At 46.4% G+C, this 23,947-nt stretch overlaps 1 long non-coding RNA gene across 2 annotated transcripts; it reads left to right on the forward strand.

Moving 5' to 3' along the window:
- The first annotated feature begins 991 nt into the window (after positions 1 to 991).
- LOC135233015 (uncharacterized) lies at positions 992 to 23,057 on the forward strand. Of its 2 annotated transcripts, XR_010323713.1 has the most exons (4): positions 992 to 2,590; positions 7,224 to 7,502; positions 13,980 to 14,008; positions 16,731 to 20,037. It is a non-coding gene; the product is annotated as an uncharacterized LOC135233015 (long non-coding RNA). The 2 variants fall into 2 exon arrangements; XR_010323714.1 differs by lacking the exons at positions 13,980 to 14,008; positions 16,731 to 20,037 and adding an exon at positions 20,055 to 23,057.
- The last annotated feature ends 890 nt before the right edge of the window (positions 23,058 to 23,947 follow it).

A 23,947-nucleotide genomic window follows, 5' to 3' on the forward strand; every position in this document is an offset into this window, starting at 1 on the left:
CAGCCCCCGGGTGGTACAAATAGTTAATGCACTTGGCTGCTAACTGAAAGTTTGGAACTTCAAGTCCATCTAGAGGCTCCTTGGAAGAAAGGCCTGGCAATCCACTTCCAAAAAATCAGCCATTGTAAACCAACCAGCCTAGCACACTAACCATGTGTGCCACCCAGGTAATCCACAGTGTCCTCTATTGTTAACATCTTACATTGGTGTGGTACATTTGTTACAATTGATGAACAAATATTGAGACATTATTATAACTAATGTCTGTAGTTTACATTGGGGTTCACTCTTTGTGTTGTACAGTCCTACGTGTCTTGACAAATCCACAATGTCATGTGTCCACCATTACTGTATCATACAGAATAGTTTCACTCCCCTAAAAATCTCCTGTGCTATCCCTGTTCATCCCTCCCTCCTCCCCCTGAGCCCTGGCAACCACTGATCTTTTCAGTGTCTCCATAGTTCTGCCTTTTCCAGAATGTCATATAGTTGGAATCGTGTAGTATACAGCTTTTTCAGACTGGTTCCTTTCACTTAGCAAGATGCATTTAAGGTTCTCCTGTGGCTTTTTGTAGCTTGACAGCTCATTTCTTTTTATTGCAAGGGTATGTTTTCAAGGACTTTGCAGAGAATTCTTGGATCAAACCATCAACATGGTAGCTAAATGTTAACAGAAGCTGCAAAGAGTCTAATCCCCTGAGTCATAAATGCATTTTGGGCCAGAGCCCTATTTCTCGCTGTGCTACAGAGCTTTTTAATTGTTTGTTCTCCAGGCTCAGAGTAGACCTCACACCCCAGGTCCACACTGACCCACAGAGCAGAGCTGGAAAGGCTTTGTCTTAGTTATCTAGTGCTGCTATAACAGAAATATCACAAGTGGATGGTTTTAACCAAGAATTTATTCTCTCACAGTCTAGTAGGTTACAAGTCCAAATCCAGGGCGCCGGCTCCAGGGGAAGGCTCTCTCCCTCTGTCGGCTCTGGAGGAAGGTCCTTGTCATCAGTCTTCCCTTGGTCTAGGAGCATCTCCCCACAGGAAACTCACGTCCAAAGAATGCATTCTACTCCCTGTGCTGCTTTTTTTGGTGGTGTGGAAGCCCCATGTCTTTCTGCTCGCTTCTCTCTCTTACATCTCAAAAGAGATTAGCTTAAGACACTATCTAATCTTGTAGATCTCATTAATATAACTGTCACTAATCCATCTCATTACATCTTAGTGATAGAATTTACAACCCAGGGAAATCACATCAGATGACAAAATGGTAGACCATCATTACAATACTGAGAATTACGATCTAGCCAAGTTGACAGATATTTTTGGGGGATACAATTCAATCCATGACAGACCTGATGTCTTAGGAGCACTGGGCTGGAAGGGCAGGTTGTAAATTTGCAGAAGTTGTTCTATTGGTGTGATGCTGGTCATGGACTAACCACAAACCAAGCAGAGGACCCAACAAGCCCGAACTTCCCTGAGCCTGGAATGACCAGGAGTGGGGGATTATTCCTGCCCTGGGGCATGTGGTGGGTGTCTCCTCCCCCTACCCAACCTTAGAACGTGAACTGCTTTACTTGGACCCACAAGCAAGTCCTTCCCTCCATCAACAGATGAATAGATAAACCAAATGTGGCATATACATACAATGGAGTATTGAGAGAAACGAAGTCCTGATATATACTACGACACGGATGAACCTTGAAAACATTATGCTAACTGAAATGCGTCAGACACAAAAGGACAAATCTTGTATGATACCACTTATATGAAATATCTAGAATAGACAAATGTCTATCTGTCTAGAACAGGCAGAAAGTAGATTAGTGGTTACCAGGGGTTGGGGAGGGTGCGGAAAGCCTACTGTTTAAGGGGCCCTGAGTGTCTGTTTGGGGTAATGAAAAAGTTTTGAAAATAGATAGTGGTGGTGACTGTAAAACATTGAGACTATAATTAATGTCCCTGAATTGTACACTTACAAATGGTTAAAATGGCAACTTTTATGATATATATATATATATATATATATTTTTTTTTTTTTTTACTACACACACACACAAATCTTTCCCTTCACGTGTGTCGTGGAGCAAGGAAAGTTGAGGGAGAGAGAAAAAGGAGAGAGAGGCAAAGCTTTTACCATTCTAACCATTTTAAGTGTATATAATTCAGTGACATCTGAGAATTGTTTAGTCAAATGAAAGAGGCAACAGAAATTCCCAGGGCTGGGAAACTGAAGTCACTCAGAAAAGAGAGAGGTGGAGTAACACAGAGGTCCAGAGAGCCAAGGCTGAGGAAGGGAAAGTGATTTGGTCAAAGTCCTTGTCAGCACGTGTCCACTTCGTGAGGAAAGGGGAGGCTGAAGCAGGGTGCGGAGAAAGGAGGAAGATTTGAGTGAGAAGTGGGTGTGAGGGGGCGGGCCCTGAGCACTGGAGCCCAGCCTGTTGCTCCTGAGGAGAATCACCCCGTCACCTTTTGAGCCAGAGCAGAGACAGAGGCCTTACGAAGCGCTGGTCCTACTTGGTTTTTGAAGTGGGTCTGGGCTAGACTCGAGAACCAGGCTGCCTCAGTTCTAGTCCTGGAGCAACACTGGGATGTGGTAAGTCACTTTGCTCCTCAGAGCCTTGGCTTCCTCAACTGTGAAGAGGGATAATGATAATAATAGCACTGATTTCACATGGTTGTTGTGAGGGATACTTGAAATCATGCTTTTTATACATTGAATGGTGCCTAGTACCTACCACACTTCCCATACATATTAGCGGTGATTGTTTTTGCCCTAAAATCCCTGACAAAAGGGAAGCAGGCTTCCTCGTGTCCAGCAGGGGGCGCCTCTCCCCACAGCTCTGGGAAATGCTGGCCTCTCAAGCCTCCCTCAGCTAGACTCCCACCACCCTCTCCTCTGTCTTCTGGAAAAGGCTTCCAGCCACTCTCCCCTCATCCAGTCTTTTTTCTTCTTTCATTTTATTGTGGTAAAATATAAAAATTATTTTTGTCATTGTAACCATTTTTAAGTGTATTTAATTCAGTGACATTAATTACATTCACCGTGTTGCGTAACCATTATCGCTATCCATTTTTAAAACTTTTCAATCGCCCCAAACAGAAGCTCAGTATAAGCAATAACTTTCCACGCCCTCCTCCCTCCACCCCTGGTAACCTCTAATCTACTTTCTGTCTCTACGCTTTTGCCTATTCGAGTTACTTCATTTAAGTGAAATCATACAATATTTATCCTTTTGTGTCTGACTATTTCACTCAGCGTAATGTTTTCAAGGTCCATCCATGTCATAGCATGAATCAGAACTTCATTTCTCTTTATAGATGAAAAATATTCCACTGCATGGATGGACCACATTTTGTTCGTCCGTTCATCTGTTGATGGACACTTGGGTTGTTTCCACCTTTAGGCCAAACAGTGCTTCAGTGATCACTGGTGTACTCACCCAATCTCTTTTACTCCACTGGCATTGTCTTCCTATGTCACCGATTTTACCCAGGAATAAAAAACCAAAACCAAACAAACCAAACCTGTTGCTGTCGAGTGGACTCCAACTCATAGCGACCCTATAGGACAGAGTAGAACTGCCTCATAGGGTTTCCAAGGAGCAGCTGGTAGATTCAAACTGCTGACATTTTGATTAGGCCCCGAGCTCTTAACCATCGCACCACCAGGGCCCCCCAGGGACAAAAAGTTCCCTCAATTCCCCAGGCCAGATAATCTTGTCTGATTACACTTGCTCCCATTTCTGCCATGGGAAACTCCTTCTGCTGGAATTTCAGTCTATCATGTTGGTATATTTATCTGGCCCAAACTATCTCCTGCTCTAGGTAATTGCCATGTACTGTTTCCCACTTGAGGGCTTTTATGAGGACAGGTGAGGCCACATGTGGGAAAACATCTCATAAACACAGCCCTGTAGGTGGTGACCATGGTTGGGAGGGCAGTAGTACGTCTCAGGCCTGGGGGCCCGCAGTTGCTCCTCTGGACTCTGCTCTGCTGGCAGCTAGACCCTGAGGAGACCTTCCTGGTCAGAAGCCCCTCTGGGAATTGTGGTTCTCGAGCAGGGTGGCACACTTAGGTGCCCACAGGGTCTGAGCAGACATGGCCCATGAGCAGAAAGGCCAAGGGGCACCACAGCTAACCCTCAGGGGAGGCAGTCACTCCTGAAACCCAGCCCATGGATGCTTGCCAGGCGTGAACGTGGGCGCACTGTGGCCAGATATCCTGATTTTGCAGGAGTAGCTGAATATGTAGCTGTTTCACATGGAACCTCCAAATTTTCCACGTTGGCAGTTAAGAATTTTCAGACTCTGCATGGCTGATCACAATCATCTGCAGGCTGGCCTCAGCCTATGGGCACCATTTTGGAGCCACCGATGGAGTCTTGGGGAAGACACTGGTCAGTGGCTGGTGGTAACACCATGTGATATTGACCATGGGGATGAGCTGAGTTGTCAGCTGTCCAGGAGCTCACTGGTGCTCAGGAATGGACCAAGACCCCTGGCTTCTCCTGTGGGGCAGGAGGAGAAGGGAGTCCTTTGGCTGTCTCCCCCGGGACCCAAGGTGGATCAGTAACTTGGAGATGTGAAAAGCCCCCCTCATATTCCATTTTCCTGAGCTGTCCATCTATGCTCCTTCTCCTGGAATTCTTTTGCCTGAGCAGTGATAGACACCTGAGAACCCCACTTACTGCATCAGCACTGAGTTCTTACAGACAAGGAGCATCAGATTGCCTGTCTGTTGCCAGAATGGCATTTCTGGGTGCAAACAAGGTGGGCACTCCCAGCCATCCCAAGAAACGTCAACTTCAAATCGCACACTGATGGTTCAACTGTTCCAAGAAATGTCAACCTCACAATGCACCCAGATGGTGTGGACGATCCTTCTGGATGGGGGAAGACAGGGCTTGTCCTCACAGCTTCACCAACAGGGGCGGGGGGCTGGGGCTGGAAGGAAAACATGTCCTTGCGGAGTTAGGTTGGAAAGTCGTGCCTCAGCTCTTCGCACCCACCTAGCGGGTGCGATCTCGGCTGCAGGATTTAAAATAGATGTGCTTGGCAGAGGGCCTCTGGAGGTGCTGAAATGGGATTTCACATGCCCGACCGACAGCTATGTGCCACAAGAAACCACAGACACTTCCCCTCCCCCAACCCCGGGGTCTCCAGGGTGCCGGACGTCTTGTGGAGGTCCTAGTTTGTCTTTGCTTCTGACCCCAAGCTGGCAGCTGGACCAAAGAGTCCCAGGGAGGTGACCCATTTCCCTAATTTGAGAGTGTGACATGCTGAATGCATCCACCCCAGGCACATTTATTCCACAATCCCCACCCCCAGGCTTAATTTGGGTGGAATAAACAAGTTAGATTTTAACAAGGATGACTACAGCCAAGAGCAGTGCCATTCTGGTTTCTGGTTCCCTATCTCTGTAACTCTCCAGAGAGGCGATTTCTCTCTTTCTCTGGCTCTGTATCTCCCTCTCTCTCTCTCTCACACACACACACACATAACTTTTAAATCACTGCAGTTGAATTTAGAAAGAGAATTGCTCCAAACAAATGAGGCTAATCATGGAAACCTTTTTCCAGGTTCAGAAATTTGATATCTAACAGAGGAAAAGCCTTCCCTTTGCTAGTTCCAGGAAACGCCACACAGGTGTCCCTCTGACCCCATATCCACGCCCTGGTGGGAAAAGGGGGAGCATGAACGTTTCCCGCTGAAGCCTCTTTCTGCTGATGCCAGGGCAATGGCTACCGGTTCTGGAGGAAGCTGTAGTTGCCATACCATCTCTCTCTTCTCTTCTCCTTGCCAGTAAGAACTCCAGTATCGCTTTGTCTCTTTCTAACTTCTCAGCAGAGGGGTTACCTTGGTGTCCCATGACTGCTGCAACAAAGCACTACAGAGCAACAGAGACTGACAGACTGGAGGAACCCTGAGAATGTAGCCCCCAGACACCCTTTGAACTCAGAACTGAAGTCACTCCTGAAGTTCATCCTTCAGCCAAAGGTTAGACAGGTCCATAAAACAAATAATAACACACGTGAGTGAGGAAGGTGCTTCGTAGTTCAATCATGTAGAGTTCAATCAGGGAAAGTGTTGACACATCATGGTGTTTGCAACCAATGTCACAAAACAATTTGTGTATTAATTGTTGAACGAGAAACTAATTTCCTCTATAAACTTTCACCTAAAGCACAATAAAAAATAAAAAAATAAGTAAATAAAAAGAGGTCTTTTGCAGCAGATATGCCCAATGCAAACAAACAAACAAAAAACCAAAGTGATGTCCTTGCTTTTCAAAACTTTAGAAGTCTTTTGCAGTAGCTTTGCCCAATGCAAGATAACAAAAAACGTCTCTATAAATGTTTTCGCTATTCCCTCCCAGTGTTTTTCTCTATACACATATGTACTCACAGACCTCCCCCCAAAATTATTTGAGGACCTTTACTGCATTTGCTAAGTTGACTTTTGGAAAGTTGATACTAACTTATAACTCACCAGGAGTGTGAGCGAGTGTCCTCTGCCTGTGCCTTTATCAGATACACCCACTCCTCACTTATTGACATGGTTAGGTTCCAAGGACCAGGTCGTTAAGCGGAAGTGGAGGATGACCACATCAGATCACAAAATGGAGGATGACTACATCATTACATAACTGCCAAACTGCTGAGAATCATGGCCCAGCCAAGCTGACACCTAACCACCCTTTCATTACAAATTTTTTATTACCTAATAGAATGCTCAACCTATACAACGAGGCTTCAACTACAATCTGCTGAGCTTCACACATTTCAAAAGGGACCCAGCTTGATGCTAAATACATTAGAGCCAGAGTAACATACTACCTACGAGGCCCAGAGGCATAAAGAAGTGGTCGCTATATGGTTAAACCAATACTGTCTCAATCATCTAGTGCTGCTGTAACAGGAAAACCACAAGTGGATGGTTTTAACAAAGAGAAAGTTATTCTCCCACAGTCCAGGAGACTAGAAGTCCAAATTCAGGGTGTCAGCTCCAGGGGAAGGCTGTCTCTCTCTGTCAGCTCTGGGGGAAGGTCCTTGTCATCAATCTTCCCCTGGTCTGGGAGCTTCTTGGCACAGGAACGCCAGGTCCAAAGGATGTGCTGTACTCCCAGCGCTGCTTTCTTGGTGGTATGAGGTCCCCACATCTCTATGCTCACATCTTTCCTTTATATCTCAAAAGAGATTGATTTAAGATACAATCTATTCTTGCAGATCTCATCAACATAACTGCCGCTAATCCATCCCATTAACATCATAGTGTTAGGATTTGCAACGCACAGGAAAATCACTTCGGATGACAACATGATGGACCATCACGCAATACTGGGAATCACGGCCTAGCCAAATTGATACACATATTTTTGGGGGACACAATTCAATCCATGACAAACACTAACTAGAGTTAACCATCATAACCAGTGTTCCTCTCACCTTGCACCTCTGCGTGATTGTTACTGCCAAACACATGCCGTTAATGTGAGAAACAGTCAGGTAAGAGATTTTTTACTACAGTATTGTCGTAATGTGAAATGTTGGATAATGAGATAGTTGATAAGTAAGACAGCGTAGTATCATTTTTCCTTTTGTTAAATGAATAAACCAAGCATGTATCTTAGTGTTCTTCATATTTTTCTAGTATATTTGACTGTTCGTCCCATATGCTTACTAGTTATTGGTATATTCTTTTTTATAACTTTCTTTAATGATGCCCCAGTATTTTTCATCTTGATTTGTGACGTCCTTGTATTTTGTCTTTGTGGGCCATGCTCGTGGCAAATATTTCCCCAACTTGTTTGTCTTTCGATCTTTTTGTATTTAATACACTGTTTTCTAGAGCAGTTTTAGGTTCACAGAAGAATTGTGCACAAAGTACAGGCAGTTCCCATATACCCCCCTCCTCCCTACACACAGTTTCTGCCGTTCCTAACATCTCGCATTCCTGTGGTATAGTTGTTACCATTGACGAACCCACATTGACACATTATCATCAGCTCAAGTCCATAGTTCACATTGGGTTCGCTCTTTGTTCTGTGAAGTTCTCTGAGCTTTGGGCATCTATCAGCCAGAAAAACCGAGACCAAAACCCCAGCCCCCAGCTCATCTAGGGGAGGGAAAAAGACTTCCTAAACTTAAAGGCAGTGGAAGAAACAAATGATGGAAAATATCAATTAGTAATGAAAAACTAGCCCCCCAAAACTGTAAAAAATTAAAAGGTTCAGTATGATACGTCACATGACATTATACATTCTCTCTGGTAGGAGGGATTGGGCCCACTCCTCTTGCCCAGCCTCAGTTTGCAGAAACCAAGATACGTGAAGCCATCTGATTTCAGGTGAAGCCTAAAGAAGAGGATGGAGTTTGGGGCAGAGGAACTAAGCAGCCAGAGGAGGGAAAGAGAAAATGGGCTGGGGTGTGGGCCAGGAAGGGAGAAGAGAGAGGCCCGGGAGCTCCACGAGGCTGTTCAGGGGCCCAGACGACAGGGTGCCACAGGAGTGGCAAAAGGGCCTTCTTTCCTCTTCATTCATTCATTCCTGATTTCAGTGGTAGGCAGGACAACAAGGAATGTTGAGGGACAGTGGACACAGTCGGCCAGCCAGCACACATCCTCAGGAGAGGAGTTCTTGCTGGGCTCCTCCCAGAGACAAGTCACAGCGGGCATCCTACAGCCAGGGAGGGCTCCTGCCTTTCCTCTGTTCCCCTACACCCTGAGGACCCTCCTGCCGAAGCACCCGCCACCAGAGGGGCAGAATCTGGACTTGGCGTTTGTGCCTCTTTGGGGCCAGGCTGAGCTGATGTGGTGGGTCTGGATCACTCACACCTGCAGCCATGGAAGAAACCAGTCCCCAAGGGGACAGAGCCATGCAGGCCAGGCTGAGAAATGCCAACTTTGACACTCAGGCATGAGGACACTGGACCTCACAGTCCTGACTGTGCAGTGAACAATGGGCACAGAACACAAGGCAGCTTAGTTCCACTTGCAAACCAAGTGGACAAAATACTGTGATAAGTAAAGCAAAGCTCACTGCTTCCTATCTTTAGTTCAAGCTCTTACCCGCGGGTGAAATTTCAACGACCAGAAATTCTCGTCCTGATCCCAGGCACCTTAGGCAGCTGCTCGATTCCACCAAACTCTTCATCATGCGTGATTACTCCATTAGTCTCTGCTGAAGGGTATCAGGATCCTAGCTCCACTGCATGCCCCTGTTGGTGTCTAACTTTACTTTTTAAATATCTGGACTTTAATGAAACTTCCATAACATTAACAGATACGGAGACAGTGATGGTTCAGCAGTAGAATTCACACCTTCCATGCAGGAGACTCAGTTTGCTTCCCAGCCAATGCACCTTGTGCGCAGCCACCACCCGTCTGTGAGCATGTTGTACTGTGGTGGCTTGTGTGTTCCTGTGATGCTGAAAGCTATGCCACTGGTATTTCAACAACCAGCATGGTTACCCAGACTAAGACAGACTAGGAAGAAAGGCCTAGAGATCTACTCCTGAAAATTATTCTTGTTAGGAGCCGTTGAATCAGGTCTGACTCGTAGTGACCCCATGTGCCTATATATATATATATATATATGTATATATACACATAAAAAAGAAATATATATATATATATATACATACCCATTGCTTTTAAGTCCATTCGACTCATAGCAACTCCGCGTACAACACAACAAAACACTGCCCAGTCCTGTGCCATTCTCACAAACTTTACCATATTTGTGCCCGTTGTTGCAGCCACTGTGTCAATCCATCTTATTAAGGGTCTTCCTCTTTTTTGCTGGCCCTCTACCAAGCATGATGTCCTGCATCACAGCAACATGCAACCCACCACAGTACAGTACGCTGACAGACAGGTGATGGTTCTGAAAATTAGCCAGTGAAAACCCTATGGATCACAATTGTCCGAACTCATTGTGCATGGGGTCGCCTTGAGTTGGGGGCCAATTCTAATGGCAGCTAACAAGAACAAGATTCCTGATACGTTTTGCTGGTGCCTTGTCTCAGCACTGCCGCCCTGGCAGGATCAAAGACTCCACTAGACCCTGTGGACAAACCTGTCCAGCTGTGGGAAACTGGGTCACCATGAGAGTCAGCGTAGACAGTAGCAGAAATCAGCACATTGTGAATTGCCACAGTCACTCACCTCTGGCTGTGCCCCCGAGTAGAACACATGGCAAGGTCACTGTGTCAACCAAAATGTTTCCTTGGCAAACGGTCCTGATCGTTGTTTGATTGATGTCATGTGCTGTCAGAAAAATGTACAGAGATGAGCCAAGAAGAGAGGAGGATGTTGGGGACAGAATTTTGAGGTCAGTCCTTACATTTCTTTGGGTCCAAAGCTAGTTAATACTTCACCAGAGACTGGAATTCTGAAAAAAAAAAAAAAAAGACGAGAAGGAGCAATATATTAAAGACATTACAGGGAGCAAAGCCAACCAAATAAATAGCCTTTTCTGGGGAAGCAAAACAAGACTCTAGAGCAGGTTTGGGGAATAACTTAGCCGGGATCCAATAAAACACAGCCACAAGGCTTGTGAAGCCAGGAAAGCTTTCATTCCTTTTTTTTTTTTTTTTCCTGGTTGTCATGGAGTCCATTCAGATTCACAGTGGCCCCATATGTGCAAAGTAGAACTGTGCTCGACAGGGTTTTCAATGTCTGGTTTTTTGGAAGTAGATTGCCAGGGCCTTTCTTCCAAGGTGCCTCTGGGTGGACCTGAACCTCCAACCTTTCCATTAGCAACTGAGCACATTAATTATTTGTACCACCTAGCGGCTCCTCACTCTGATCAGGACAGAGACCAGGAAAGCAGCTTCCACCTGGGCCAAGCAGGGGTGTTTTCATTGTTCAGAACTTCCCTGGACGTGTGGGTGCCTTGCTGCCTTCAAAAGCAGGGTTTCCTCTAGGCTGAGAACTTCTGGGAAAATTCTCAGACAAAGACGTGGGGAATACTGGTATCTTTGGGTGGGGTGAACACACAGAGCCTCAAAATGGAGCGAGATAGACTTTGATTCTGGGGGCTCTCCCATGGGGCCAGGATCAGGACTGTTTTGTCTTTGGGCTCCAAGTGGCATTCCCCCACCCCTCACCCCATGCCTGTTACTCAGGCATCCTGTCCCTGACACAGCCAGGGCTCTTCCCTAAAGCAGGTGGCATGGGGCAAGAGGAGAACAGGGGCTGTTGATATACATAAACTGATGTCCTATCTGGGTCCCTGGATTAGAGGCTTAGAGCTGCCACTTGAGCACTCTCTTGGTGACAGTCAGAGGTCTCTGCCTCTGTCCCCCAAAACTCCTATAAGGACAAACATATTTGCCAGCCCACGGACACCTGCCTGGCCAGCAGGGCCAGCCAGCCCCAGCTCACAGCTCACCATGCACACACAAAAGGGTAGGAGACCTTTCCCACCAGCTCTCTGCTAACTTCCAAGCTGTTCTGAGTCTTCTCTGCCCAGGAAGAGACGATGGAAGAGGGAAGGCAGGTCAGGAGGAGGGAAGGAGGTCCACTCTGGACCTGTGTGACTCCCAAATCTACATCTCCATTTCTCCACCCTCCTGCCCTAAACCCCAGAGTTCTATTTCATGAGTACATGATGAGAAAGTTCTACAAAAAAAAAAAAAAAAATTGTTGCAGAAATTTAAGTATCATCTTCTCCAGGGAGTGGGGCCACAATTTAGGAAATAAATTATCGTTGTTCCTTCCAGTCGGGATGCAGTCACGGCTCTCTGTGGGTGTGGGACTAGCTCAATCTGGGGCGATAAATTAATGGTCAGGTCTCTGGAGAGAGAAAGCTTTGAGAAACTTCATCTCTCAGGGTGGTGGCCTCACAGCTCTATATTGCATCCTGAGCTGCAAATGAAAGCTTTATGATAAAAACTTAATGTGCATTACATCATGGAATCCTCAAGACAGCCCTTTGAGAGAGGTGCTACCATTATCCCCATTTTACAGATAGGTACACTGAGTGAGTCGGACATTGGTGGCTCAGTGGTAGAATTCTTGCCTTTCATATGGAAGAACCAAACCTATTGCCGTTGAGTCAATTCCAACTCATGTCGATCCTATAGGACAGAGTAGAACTGCCCCATAGGGTTTCTAAGGCTGTAATCTTTATGGAAGCAGACTGCCATAGCTTTCTCCTACGGAGCAGTTGGCAGGTTCGAACTGCCAACCTTTCAGTTAGCAGCTGAGCACTTAACCACTGCACCACCAGGAGTCTTTCATGTAGGAGGCTGGGATTCAATTCTCGGTCAATGCACCTCAGGTGTGGCCACCACCTGTCTGTCAGTGGAGGCTTGCATTTTGCTATGATGCTGAACAGGTTTCAGCAGAACTTCTAGACTAAGACAGACTAGGAAGAAAGGCCTGGTCATCTACTTCAGAAAATCACCAGTGAAAACCCTATGGATCACAACAATCCAATCCACAACTGATCAAGGGGGTGGCACAGGACCGGGCGGTGTTTTGTTCATCGTGTATAGGGTCACCATGAGTTGGGTCTGACCAGGTAGCAGCTAATAACAACAACAACACTGAGTGAGATTCAGATACACTAAGTGACTTGTGCAAAGTTACAGCTGTTGTCAAAGGCAAAGATGGGAACCCAGGGTTTCAGGCCCCAGGCCCACGCTCTGTTCTTCAACTGCTTCTCTGTCTGTTACCCTTTCCCCAACAGAGCTCTTCCGCCTGAGCTCATCTTCTCTTTCTCCCTCCTCTCCAAACTCAGTCCAGCATCTGGCCCTCTGCAGAGGCTGCTAACAGGGAGGGCAGTGCAGGGTGGCGGCTCATCTAAGGAGCAGGCACCATGCCAGCACACTGCTGCTCCTGGCAGCGATAACAGCTGCCAACATTTATTCCATGCTCTCTGAGTCGGCACTGCACAAAGCACTTGACATCTGCCCGTTGATTAAACATAACACTCCTCTGAGGTAGATGGTATTGCTAACTCTGTTTTACTGATGAGGAAACAAAAGCTTGGAGAGTTACACGATTTGCCCCAGGTCACACAGCTGCCGTGTGGGGGAGCTAGGGCTGAACAAGGCAGCCAACCCCGGTCCTGGCTCTTGAGTAGGCAGCTGGCGAGGCGGCTGTCCTCCTGCCTACTCTGCAGTCTCAGAGCCACCGGTGGAGCAGGGACCAGAGCCCGGCTGTTGCATTCCCAGCGGTGGAAATCTGTAGTACTTTAGAGCACCCTGGAGGAGATCACGGAGTCCCTCGGTGGTGCAAAGAGTCAAAACGCTCAGCTGCTAACCCAAACGTTAGAGGCTCGAGTCCACCCAGAGGTGCCTCAAAAGAAAGGCCTGGCAATCTACTTCTGAAAAACTAGCCATTGCAAATTCTGTGGAGCACAGTTCTACTCTGACTCACATGGAGTCACCATGAGTCAGAATCGACTTAAAGGCAACTGTTTGTTTGTTTGTTTAAACTGAGGAGATCTCCAAGTTCATCCAAGGATCACCAGCTTCATTTTACATGATGGGGGGCCCGTGGGGAGTCACTGAGACTGGGGGAGTCGCTCAGGCCCGCACAGGGCCAGATTGAGGACCAGAACCTGCAGAGCTTTAGTGCAAGACACTGTCCTTGATGTCTGGGCATCTCGCCCCCAATGTGCAGGCAGCGCAGCCTTGTAGAAATGGAGAGTTGTTTGGACTAGTTCTCACCTGGCAAAGGAGGCCTTGATAAAACCCAAGTGGGGCATGGCTCCAGCAGGGTGAGGGAAGGGGGCAGCAGGAACACACTGTCCGCACTCCTGGCACCTGAGTGTGGCCAGGTGAGCCCACAGCCCTACCTGGTGGGGGCGAGCCTGAGTGTCTGGGGCCAGATGCCTGCCAGTCTCGTGCCCCAACCAGGGTTTCTCAAACCAGGGCCTGAGATCTCTGTGAGAATTTGTAAAGCTCCGTGTTTTCATTTTTATGATAATTTTTTTTTTTTTGCTTTTATAATATGTCATGTTTTCATTTTAGAACCATTGATGGATGCTATACTAGAAAAGGTGAGACTAACTCCTTCCTCACCCTTCTCCAGTATTTTCCTTTGTAAAGTTTATCCCATTTATATCCCATTCTGCTACCATACTTCCCTGCTCGGTTGCTTTTGTTTTTAACATTCTTAAATTGAAATGCACACATCTTGATAAAATTTTCAACCGTAGACCTCTATGAAACTATTACTTAGATTAACATATAAATGTTCCCATCACACCAGAAACTTCCCATGGGTCCCTCTCCAGTCTTTTAAACAATTATTTCAGCCATTTAAAGACCCGCTCTTTATTCTAATGATACTTTGCAATTGACAAATTTTCATAGCATAAGATTTTAGATACTGAAATAGAGCCTAAAGGGTCTACGAGTGTGTTCTCAGAGGTCCCAGGAAAGGCCCTGCCTTTAAAAAGATCCAAACATTTCTCAGGATTGTGGAACCTGGCCTAGGCCATCTCTCCCAACATACACAGGCCATTACCCAGAGCCCTAGGGCCTCTCACCCTTGGCACTGGCAACATCTCAGGCAGGATAATTCTTTGTGTAAGCAACTCTGTCATGCACTGTAGGGTGGTTAATAGCATCCTCTAGATGCCTGTAGCACCCCCACCCCAAAACTGTGACAACCAAAAATGTCTCCAGACTGTTGCCAAAAGTCCCCGGGGCTGGGGGGCGGGGTCAAGAATCACGCCTGGAACCGCTGCCCTAGTAAGACAGTCTTTGTTGCTGTCAGCTGCTGACCAGTCAGCTCCAACTCGTGGTGACCCCATGCACACCAGAACAAAAAGCTGCCCAGTCCTGTGCCATCCCCATGATCAGTTGTGGGCTGGACCATTGTGATTCATAGGTTTTCATTGGCTGGTTTTCTGAAGTAGGTCACCAGGCCTTTCTTCTTAGTCTGTCTTAGTCTGGAAGCTCTGCTGAAACCTGTTCGGCATCATAGCGACACACAAGCCTCCGCTGACAGACGGGTGGTGGCTGAGGACGCGGTGCATTGGCCAGAAATCAAACCCGTGTCTCCACATGAAAGGAGGGAATTTACCACGGAACCACCAATGCCCCCCATTAGACAGTCTTAGGTCTAGAGAAATTAAAGATCCCTGAAATTAATCAGAGGGGTACATCTGTCATGATATAATAATAATAAAGGCAGGGGCTAGATTTGTCAGGGATCCCAGAGCACCATTGTATGGAGCCTGAAGAGTTTGCGCAGGCAGGTGGGTGGCAGACGGCCTGAGGGCAGAGGGGGATGGGTGCATGAGGTCCAGGAGGGGGGATGGGGCAGGTGGGTGTGAGAGACAAGAGTGGGTTCATTGAAGAAGGAGAGATTAAGTAAGGGTTCTCCAAAATGACGTCAGAGCAGAAAATGGATACACTCCTTGTCTTAGCTACCCGGTGCTGCCGTAATAAAAAATACAAGTGGATGGCTTTCAATAACAGGAATTTGTCTGTTTTTCAGGCTTCAGGTCTAGCGGAGGTCCTCCCTTGTCAGTAGTCCCAGTTGTTCTTGACACCAGTCTTCTTCCTGTGTGGATCTCTGTGTCTATCCTGCTCTTTTTATAAGACACTACTCTGAAGTGCTTAGGTTTAGGATCCACCCTGCTCTGGTAGAAAACGCTGGTGGCGCAGTGGTTAAGAGCTACGGCTGCTAACCAAAAGGTCAGCAGTTAGAATCCACCAGGCACTCCTCGGAAACCCTGTGGGGCAGTTCTGCTCTGTCCTATAGGGTTGCTATGAGTCAGAATGGACTCGACGGCAACAGGTTTGTTTTGGTCTTTCACTTGGCCACCAGGACTCCTTAACTGAGATGTGAGCCAACCTAAATCAGCAACTTGAGCTTAGATTTGCCCTCTCCATGAAAGTTCCTTGGGGACAGGTTAGCGATTTGGGGTTTTTATAGAATGCATTTGGTGCGTATTTATTAAGGAAGAAATTATGCCAGACAACCTCTTCTAGAAGAGTCGAAGTGTCTATGCCTAGAAGTCCTAATCACAAATAGAGGTGTCTTTTTTAAAACACGTTTTTACTGTGATGAAATATGTATAACTATTCGCCATTTCAACCATATTTGAGTGTAGAGTTCTGCGACACTAATTACGTTCGCCATGTTGTGCGACCATCGCCACTCTTGCCAAATGTTTTCATCACGTCTAACAGGAGTTCAGCGCCCTTTAAGCAATACTTCCTCCCTTCCCTCTCCCACCTGCCCCAGGTGACCACTGATCAACTTTGCTCTCTATGCATTCGCCTACAAATAAGCCAGGAGAAATATGAGTTGTCGTCGACTTGACTCTGACTCATGGTGGTCCCACGTGTGTCCGAGTGCAAATGTGCTCTACAGCGTTTTCAATGGCTGATTTTTCAGAAGCAGATGGCCAGGACTTTCTTCCAAGGTGCCTCTGGCTAGACTCGAACCTCCAAACTTTCAGTCAGTAACCAATCCCATTAACCATTTACACCACTCAGGGACATCAATAAAATTTGGTCCCTATGCATTTGCTTACAAATAGGTTTTTTTTAATTTACCCACTTTCTCTAAGTATGATTGGCCATTAATGGTGCCCCAAACCAAGCCTTCAGATTTACAGATCTGCCAACAGATAGCAAAGGAGTGTTGTCATTTGCCCCTCAGTATATAAACTTGCTGTATAATTCACAACTAGGCCCTGATGAAAGGTCTCAAAGTTGACAATAATAAATAGCTGGAATTTACTGAGTGCTTAATTACATTAGATCCTGGGCATCTATGACACGGAACAGCTTCTATTTTTGATTCCATTTTACAAATGAACTCACTGAGGTAAAACTCCGTTGGCTTCAAGTCGACTCCTACTCTCAGCAACCTTATACGATGGAGTAGAACTACCCCACAGGTCACCAAGGCCATCATCTTCACGGGAACGGGCCTTATACGATGGAGCAGAACTACCCCACAGGTCACGAAGGCCATCATCTTCACGGGAACGGGCCTTATACGATGGAGTAGAACTACCCCACAGGTCACCAAGGCTATAATCTTCACGGGAACGGGCCTTATACGATGGAGTAGAACTACCCCACAGGGTTACCAAGGCTATCATCTTCACGGAAACAGGATGCCCCATCTTTCTCCCGTGGAGTAGTTGGTGGGTTCAAACTGCCGACCTTTTGGTTACCACTGTGCCACCAGGGCTCCTTTTCACTGAAGGTAAATGGCTGTTAAATGATGGTTAAATGGCTATTCAGTGTCCTGTGGTTGCTAAGTGGTAGAGCAGAGGTTAGTCCCTGGGTGGCGCAAATGTTTAAGTGCTAAACTACTAACTAAAAGGTTGGCGGTTCACACTCACCCAGAGGCACCTTGGAAGGCAGGCCTGGTGATCTGCTTCCAAGAGGTCACAACCTTGAAAACCCTAGGGAGCAGTTCTACTCTGCACACATGAAGTTTCCAGGAGTCGGAACTGACTCGAATGCAACTAACAACAAGAGCAGGGTTGGCCCCAGGCAGTCTTGAGTCCAGGGCCCAGGTACTTCACCATGACTCTGTGCTGTCCTAGGTAACAGGCTCCCTTACACCCCAGATGCTACAGAGGAGATGTGGCCTCTGGGAGGGGGGCAGAAACTGGGAGTCTGGAAGCTGAGGCCAAGCCCCTCGCCCTCTGAGCCTGAGTTTTTTTCATCTGAAAGCAAGAAGGTCAGACTGAGTGACCTGAGGGTACATCTGCTCAGACACCCCAGGACGTTTTGAGATGAGAACAGCCCTCTCGCCTTTGCAGCTGGACAGGGCTGCCTCGAAGTCCTTTGAGGAGACAATGTCAGTCATTGCACAGCCGGGCTAAAAAGTCACAAGCAAGAGTGAATCTTTTATCACGTATATGACACCAAACAGTCAACACTTACCCTAAAGCAAAGATGAGAATGTAAGGGGCAGGGAAACTAGATTAACAGAAACGCAACAAACAGAATGGAAATAATGAGAATGTTCATGCTTTGTGAAGAATATAACCAATGTCACTGGACAATTTGTGTAGCAATTGTTGAATGGGAACCTAAACTGCTGTGTAAACTTTCACTGAAAACACAATAAAATACTATTAAAAAAAGAAAAATGAGGAACCATTGAGTTTCTGTTTATGGTGATGGAAAATTTGGCAACTGATATCGGTGATGGTTGCCCAACATGATTGATGTAACTGGTGTTGCTGAATTGTACATGTGGAAAATGTTGAATTGGCAAATGTTGTGTTACACATATTTTTACAACAATGACAACGACAAAACAGTGAGTCTCTTGGCCTGGAGCCCCCCAGTTTGTCTTTGCTAACACCTGACACTGAAACCACAGGGGAGAGTTTGGGATCTGGTGAAGAGGGAAGAATCCTCAGGAACAGGCAGGGAAGGAGGGGAGGAAACGACCCTCTGGGCCGGGCCACACAAAGTCTGGGGACAGGAAATGCACCCTTGGTCACTGTCCCAGCTGCTGGCTTTGTTGACTTGTGCATCCCCACCCCCGGCAGAACCCTATAGACAGTGAGCGCAGCCCAGCTTCAGGTCTGGAATCTGTCACTCCTGGTTGGCAAATACGCTCTTGGTTTCATCGAGGAGAGTGGATCGCTGGCCCTCATCACCACCGTGCAGAGCAAACACCTTCAAATGGGGGTGAAGTTCATGGGGCAGAGGATGGTACAGAAAAGTATCCTGCCTTGTCATTACGACTCTTTGCAAATGAAGCAAGAGATAGCCACATCGAGAAGGGGACTCTACCTGGGATTGGGAGTCCCCCAGGTAGCAAATCTCAGCATCAATGTGGCCTTTCTGGGGAACTCAAAAGAAAATATCTAGTTAAAAGGTCAGGGAAATAGCCAAAAGGTAGAAGCAGCCTAAATGTCTATGGATAAACAAAATATGGTCCATCCACACAATGGAGTATTATTTAGCCGCAAAGAGAAATGAAGTCCTGATACATGCTACCTATGGCACGGATGAACCTTGGAGACAGGCTGAATGAAAACAAAGCCGTGACGAAAGCCCAAATATTGTGTGATCCTACTTACATGAAATAGGCAAAGGCGTAGAGACCAAAGTTCTCCACAGTAAAGTAGTTACAAGGAAGGGGGACTCTCAGCTCAGGGGGCGCTGAGTTTCTGTTAACGGTGGTGGTGGAATAATTGGGAAATGGACCATGGAGATGGCTGCACAATGTGATGAACAAATCAATGCCACCGGAACGTGCAAAATATGTACAGTATGTTAAATTGGCAAATGTTTTGTTATGCACATTTTTATCACAATAAAACATAGAAGAAAAAAAAAAGTCAGAGAACTTCCAAATCCCTTCGTGCTTGACCAGGGCAACTCCTTTTTCTCCTTTTTTCTACCAGGAACTAACACATATCTCTGGGAGGCAGAGAGAGGCCACTAGGAGTCGGTAAAAATGGGCAACAGGGTTAAAGGGGGGTGATCCTTGCTTGATGGAGGTTGTGTGCTCCTGGGGAGCCTTGTTCCCACTTTGCCTCTGCTTCATAAAAGCCTCATCAACCAGGTTTCAAATTTTACATGGAAAAGGTACTCCGTGTAACACATGCATTACTTGTGAAATTATTATTATTATTTCATTTCATTGTGTGCTTGTTTCGGGGTTTTTTTGTTTGTTTTTGAAACCATCACCACTATCTATTTCCAAAAGTTTCTCATTACCCCAAAGAGTAATTCTGTACCCCTTCAGCAATAACTCCCCATTCCCCCTTGTCCCAGTCCCTGGTAACCTCTAATCTACTTTCTGCTTCTATGCATTCATCTATTCTAGCTATTTCCTATAAGCGAGATCTTACAGTACTGATCCTTTTGTGTCTGGCTTATTTCACTCAGCTTAATGTTTTCAAGGTTCATCCATATTGTAGCTTGAATCAGGCTCCATTCCTTTCTAAGGCAGAATAATATTCCATTGTAAGTGTAAGTCAAATTTAATTTTTCAAAGGCCACTTGCTTGGAAACCACCATGATTTTTCTTCCACAGTCCTTAGAAACTTACCTTGCATTCTCAAATTAAGCCTTTCCTTCCACATTTTGTTTTCTTTGTAGAAGTTAAACCAAAGCAAACCAGTTGCCGTCGAATCAGTTCTGACTCTTGGCAACCCCACGTGTATCAGGACAGAACTGTGCTCCACACTGCTTTCAATGGCTGATTTCTTGGACGTAGATCACCAGGCCTTTCTTCCGAGGCGCCTCTGGGTGGACTCAAACCATCCACCTTTCAGTTAGCAGCTGAATGCTTCACTGTTTGTGCCGCTCAAGGATGTCTCACAGAAGTTGTATCTCTGAAATCATCTTATGTGTTGCTTTACTTTTGGGGGGTCTGTCTCCACTCAAGAGAATATAACAGCAATGACATCAAACACTCATATAGAACTTACTCTGTGCCAGGCACTCTTCCAAGTGTTTTGTATATATTAATTCATTTCAATCTCACAACAAACCCTGTGAAGTGGATCCCATAAATAGCCCCATCTTACAGATGAGGACACTGAAGCCCAGAGAGGTGACAAGATTTGCCCAAGGTCTGGGACCAGGCCTTAGACTCAGTCATGGACTCTAGAACCAGGCTCTTAACCACCAGCATGCTGCTGCTGGGTCCGACTGGCTCATCCTAAGCACAGCGCCTGGTGCTCCGTCAGCATCCCAGGAGCAGTTGTTGGCTGTGCTGTAAGCACACGGTTCCCAGGAGAGAAGGGAGATGTTGCATCTCTGTGTGCTGGCCTACCCTCTTCCGTACAGACACTGTGACTGTTAGCTCATCTCTGGGGTCTGCCCGAAGTCCTGTGTCCGTCAAGAAAGAGCTCCACTTGGGTGCCCAGGTCCACCCTTGGCCTCAGTCCCTCCATGTAGTCCCCATACTTTCAGGGACTAAGGTGCGCCTGACCTAAGCCATGATATTTTCAATCACCTCATATGCATGTGAAAGCTGGACACGGAAGACAGAAGAATAACTGATACCTTTGAATTATGGTGTTGGTGAAGAATATCAAATACACCATGGACTGCCAGAAGAACAAACAAATCTGTCTTGGAAGAAGTGCAGCCAGAACACTCCTTAGAAGCAAGGATGGCAAGACTTTTATCTCACGTACTTTGGACATGTTATCAGGAGGGACCAGTCCCTGGAGGACATCATGCTTGGTAAAGGAGAAAAAAACCAAAGCCAATCCCATTGCTGTCTAGTCGATTACGACTTAAAGTGACCCTATAGGACAGGGTAGAACTGCCCCATAGTGTTTTCAAGGAGTGCCTGGTGGATTTGAACTGCTGACCTCTTGGTTAGCAGCCGTAGCACTTAACCAGTATGCCACTAGTGTTTATTCTGTCCTATAGGGTCACTATGAGTCAGAATCAACTTGACAGCAATGGTGGTAAAGTAGAGGGTCAGCAAAAAAGAGGAAGACCCTCAACAAGATGGATGGACGCAGTGGCTGCAACAGTGGGCTCAAGCATAACAAAGATTTTGAGGCTGGTGCAGGACTGGGCAGTGTTTCCTTCTGTTGTACATAGGGTCCCTAGGAGCTGGAACCAACTGGATGGCACTTAACAACAATAACAACAACAAGGGTAATTACTATAACATAGACAATCCTATAACAATAGTATTAACAAACAATAATTTACGAATGGATACGTCGGAAGATATGTTTGCTAAAGTGGTGCAGGAGGGTGTAAGGGAGTATATCCACCTGCAAATACAGGTTTGGTTGTGGATATTCCCACATACGTAATTGTAGGTGCTGCACGTATATTAATGTAGACAATAGAGCACACCAGGGCACAGTTATGGAAACTTCTTAAGATATAACCAAACACCTCTTAGGGCAAAGCTCCTAGGCTGGAAGGTGAAGGACCATAGACTCAGGGGACATCTACATCAATTTGCACGACATAATTCATAAAACAACATTCTGCATTCTACTTTGGTGAGTAGCTTATGGGGTTTTAAAAGCTTTCGAGTGCCCATCTAAGATACAACTATTGGTCTCTTCCAGTCCAGAGCAAAGGAGAGTAAAGAAAACCAAACACTCAAGGGAGCAGTTAGTCCAAAGGATTAATGGACCACACGAACCACAGCCTACATGACCCTGAGACCGGAAGAATTAGATGTGCCCAGCTACCACTATTGATCTCTCTGACTGTGGTCACAAAAGAAGGTCTCCGATAGAGGGGATACGGTATAATGGATTGCTTTTGTGTGGCCTTTCTTGCCATGGTCTTGTAACTCCCACCCAGATGATTGGGTGGGACTGTGCAGATAGGATAATTGTAGCTCACCAAGGGGATTGGTCAGTTTTGCCATTCCGCTGGGCTTGAAATAAACCTTGCCACAGGTGGTAAAGAGAAAAACCCACCACCACCAAAGAAGAACAGCCAGGAGCCAGCACGTCCTTTGAACTTGAGATCCCTGCGCTGAGAAGCTCCTGAAAGCAGGAGACCAAGACAGTGAGCAAGCTATAACCCTGCAGAAGGTGAGAACCAGTGGCAGGAGAGACCCAGCAGCAGAGACCTGGCAGCAGGAGATGGCATGGTGGGCTTCCCGGCCCATGGAGTGAGAAAGTTGAGTGCCTGTGGGCAGAGGCCTAGGGCCAGGGAGAGACATGCCTGCAAGCACTGACGGGAAGAGACTGTCTTGGTGGAAGAACTGTATCCTTGAGTGTTTCTGAGCCTGAATTGTAACCTATTACTTCCCTAATAAACCCCATAATCGTGAGTATGGTCTGTGAGTTCTGTGTGGGCACTGCAATGAATTATCAAACCCAGCAGAGAAATAGAGTGCCATGGGAAGAAGAGCTGGCGTCAGAATTGATAAAGATGGCAAAGGAAGGAGGCTTGTCTGGCCTCTGCCTCATGGAATCAGCCTTGGGCTGTTGATCTTGATTCTCCTTCCCCCTTGTGAAGTTAGAAGAGGTCAGACACTGCCCCCATGCTGTTTTTACAGTGGAAAAAAAACTGTAGAACAAAAAAATCATATTCACAAAAACAACCAGACTTACTGGTGTGACAGAGACTGGAGGAACCTCTGCGACTAAGGCCCTAAGTCATCTAGTGCTGCCATAACAGAAATACCACAAGTGGATGGATTTTACAGAGAGAAATTTATTTTCTCACAGTCTAGGAGGTTACAAGTCCAAATTCAATGCGTTGGCTCCAGGGGAAGGCTTTCTCTCTCTGTCGGCTGTAGAGGAAGGTCTTTGTTCTCAATCTTCCCTTGGTAGAGGAGCTTCTCAGGTGCAGGAACCAAAGGACGCACTCTGCTCCCAGTGCAGCTTTCTTAGTGGTATGAGGTCTCCAGCTCTCTGCTTGCTTCCCTTTCCTTTTATCTCTTGAGAGATAAAAGGTGATGCAGGCCACACCCCAGGGAAACTCCCTTTACACTGGATCAGGGAGGTGACCTGAGTAAGGGTGGCATTACAATCCCACCCTAATCCTCTTAACATGAAATTACAATCACAAAATGGAGGACGGCCACACAATACTGGGAATCGCGGCCTAGCCAAGTTGATACGTATTTTTTGGGGGACACAATTCAATCCATGACAGACACCGTTTTGACCTGGAATTGAAGCTATTCCCAGAGACCACCTTTCAGCCAAACAATAGACAGGCCCATAAAATAAAACAATAACACCCGAGAGGAACCTGTTCCTTAGAACAATCAATTACATGAGATCAAAAGGACAATATTTGCCCAAAAGCAAAGATGAAAAGGCAGGAAGGGGTAGAAAATCTGGACAAAAGGAAACAGGAAACCAGGGTGGAAATGGGGAGAGTGCTGACATATTATGGGGAATGAAATCAATACCACGGAATACTTTACATACAAACTATCAAATGGGAAACTAATTTGCTCTGTAAACTTTCACCTAAAGCACAATAAAAAAAAAAAAAAAAAAACCCTCAGCATTATTTAGAGATATAAAGGGAAGCACTAGAAG

The sequence above is a fragment of the Loxodonta africana genome, chromosome 12 (genome assembly GCF_030014295.1).
Source record: "Loxodonta africana isolate mLoxAfr1 chromosome 12, mLoxAfr1.hap2, whole genome shotgun sequence".
Lineage (NCBI taxonomy): Eukaryota > Metazoa > Chordata > Mammalia > Proboscidea > Elephantidae > Loxodonta > Loxodonta africana.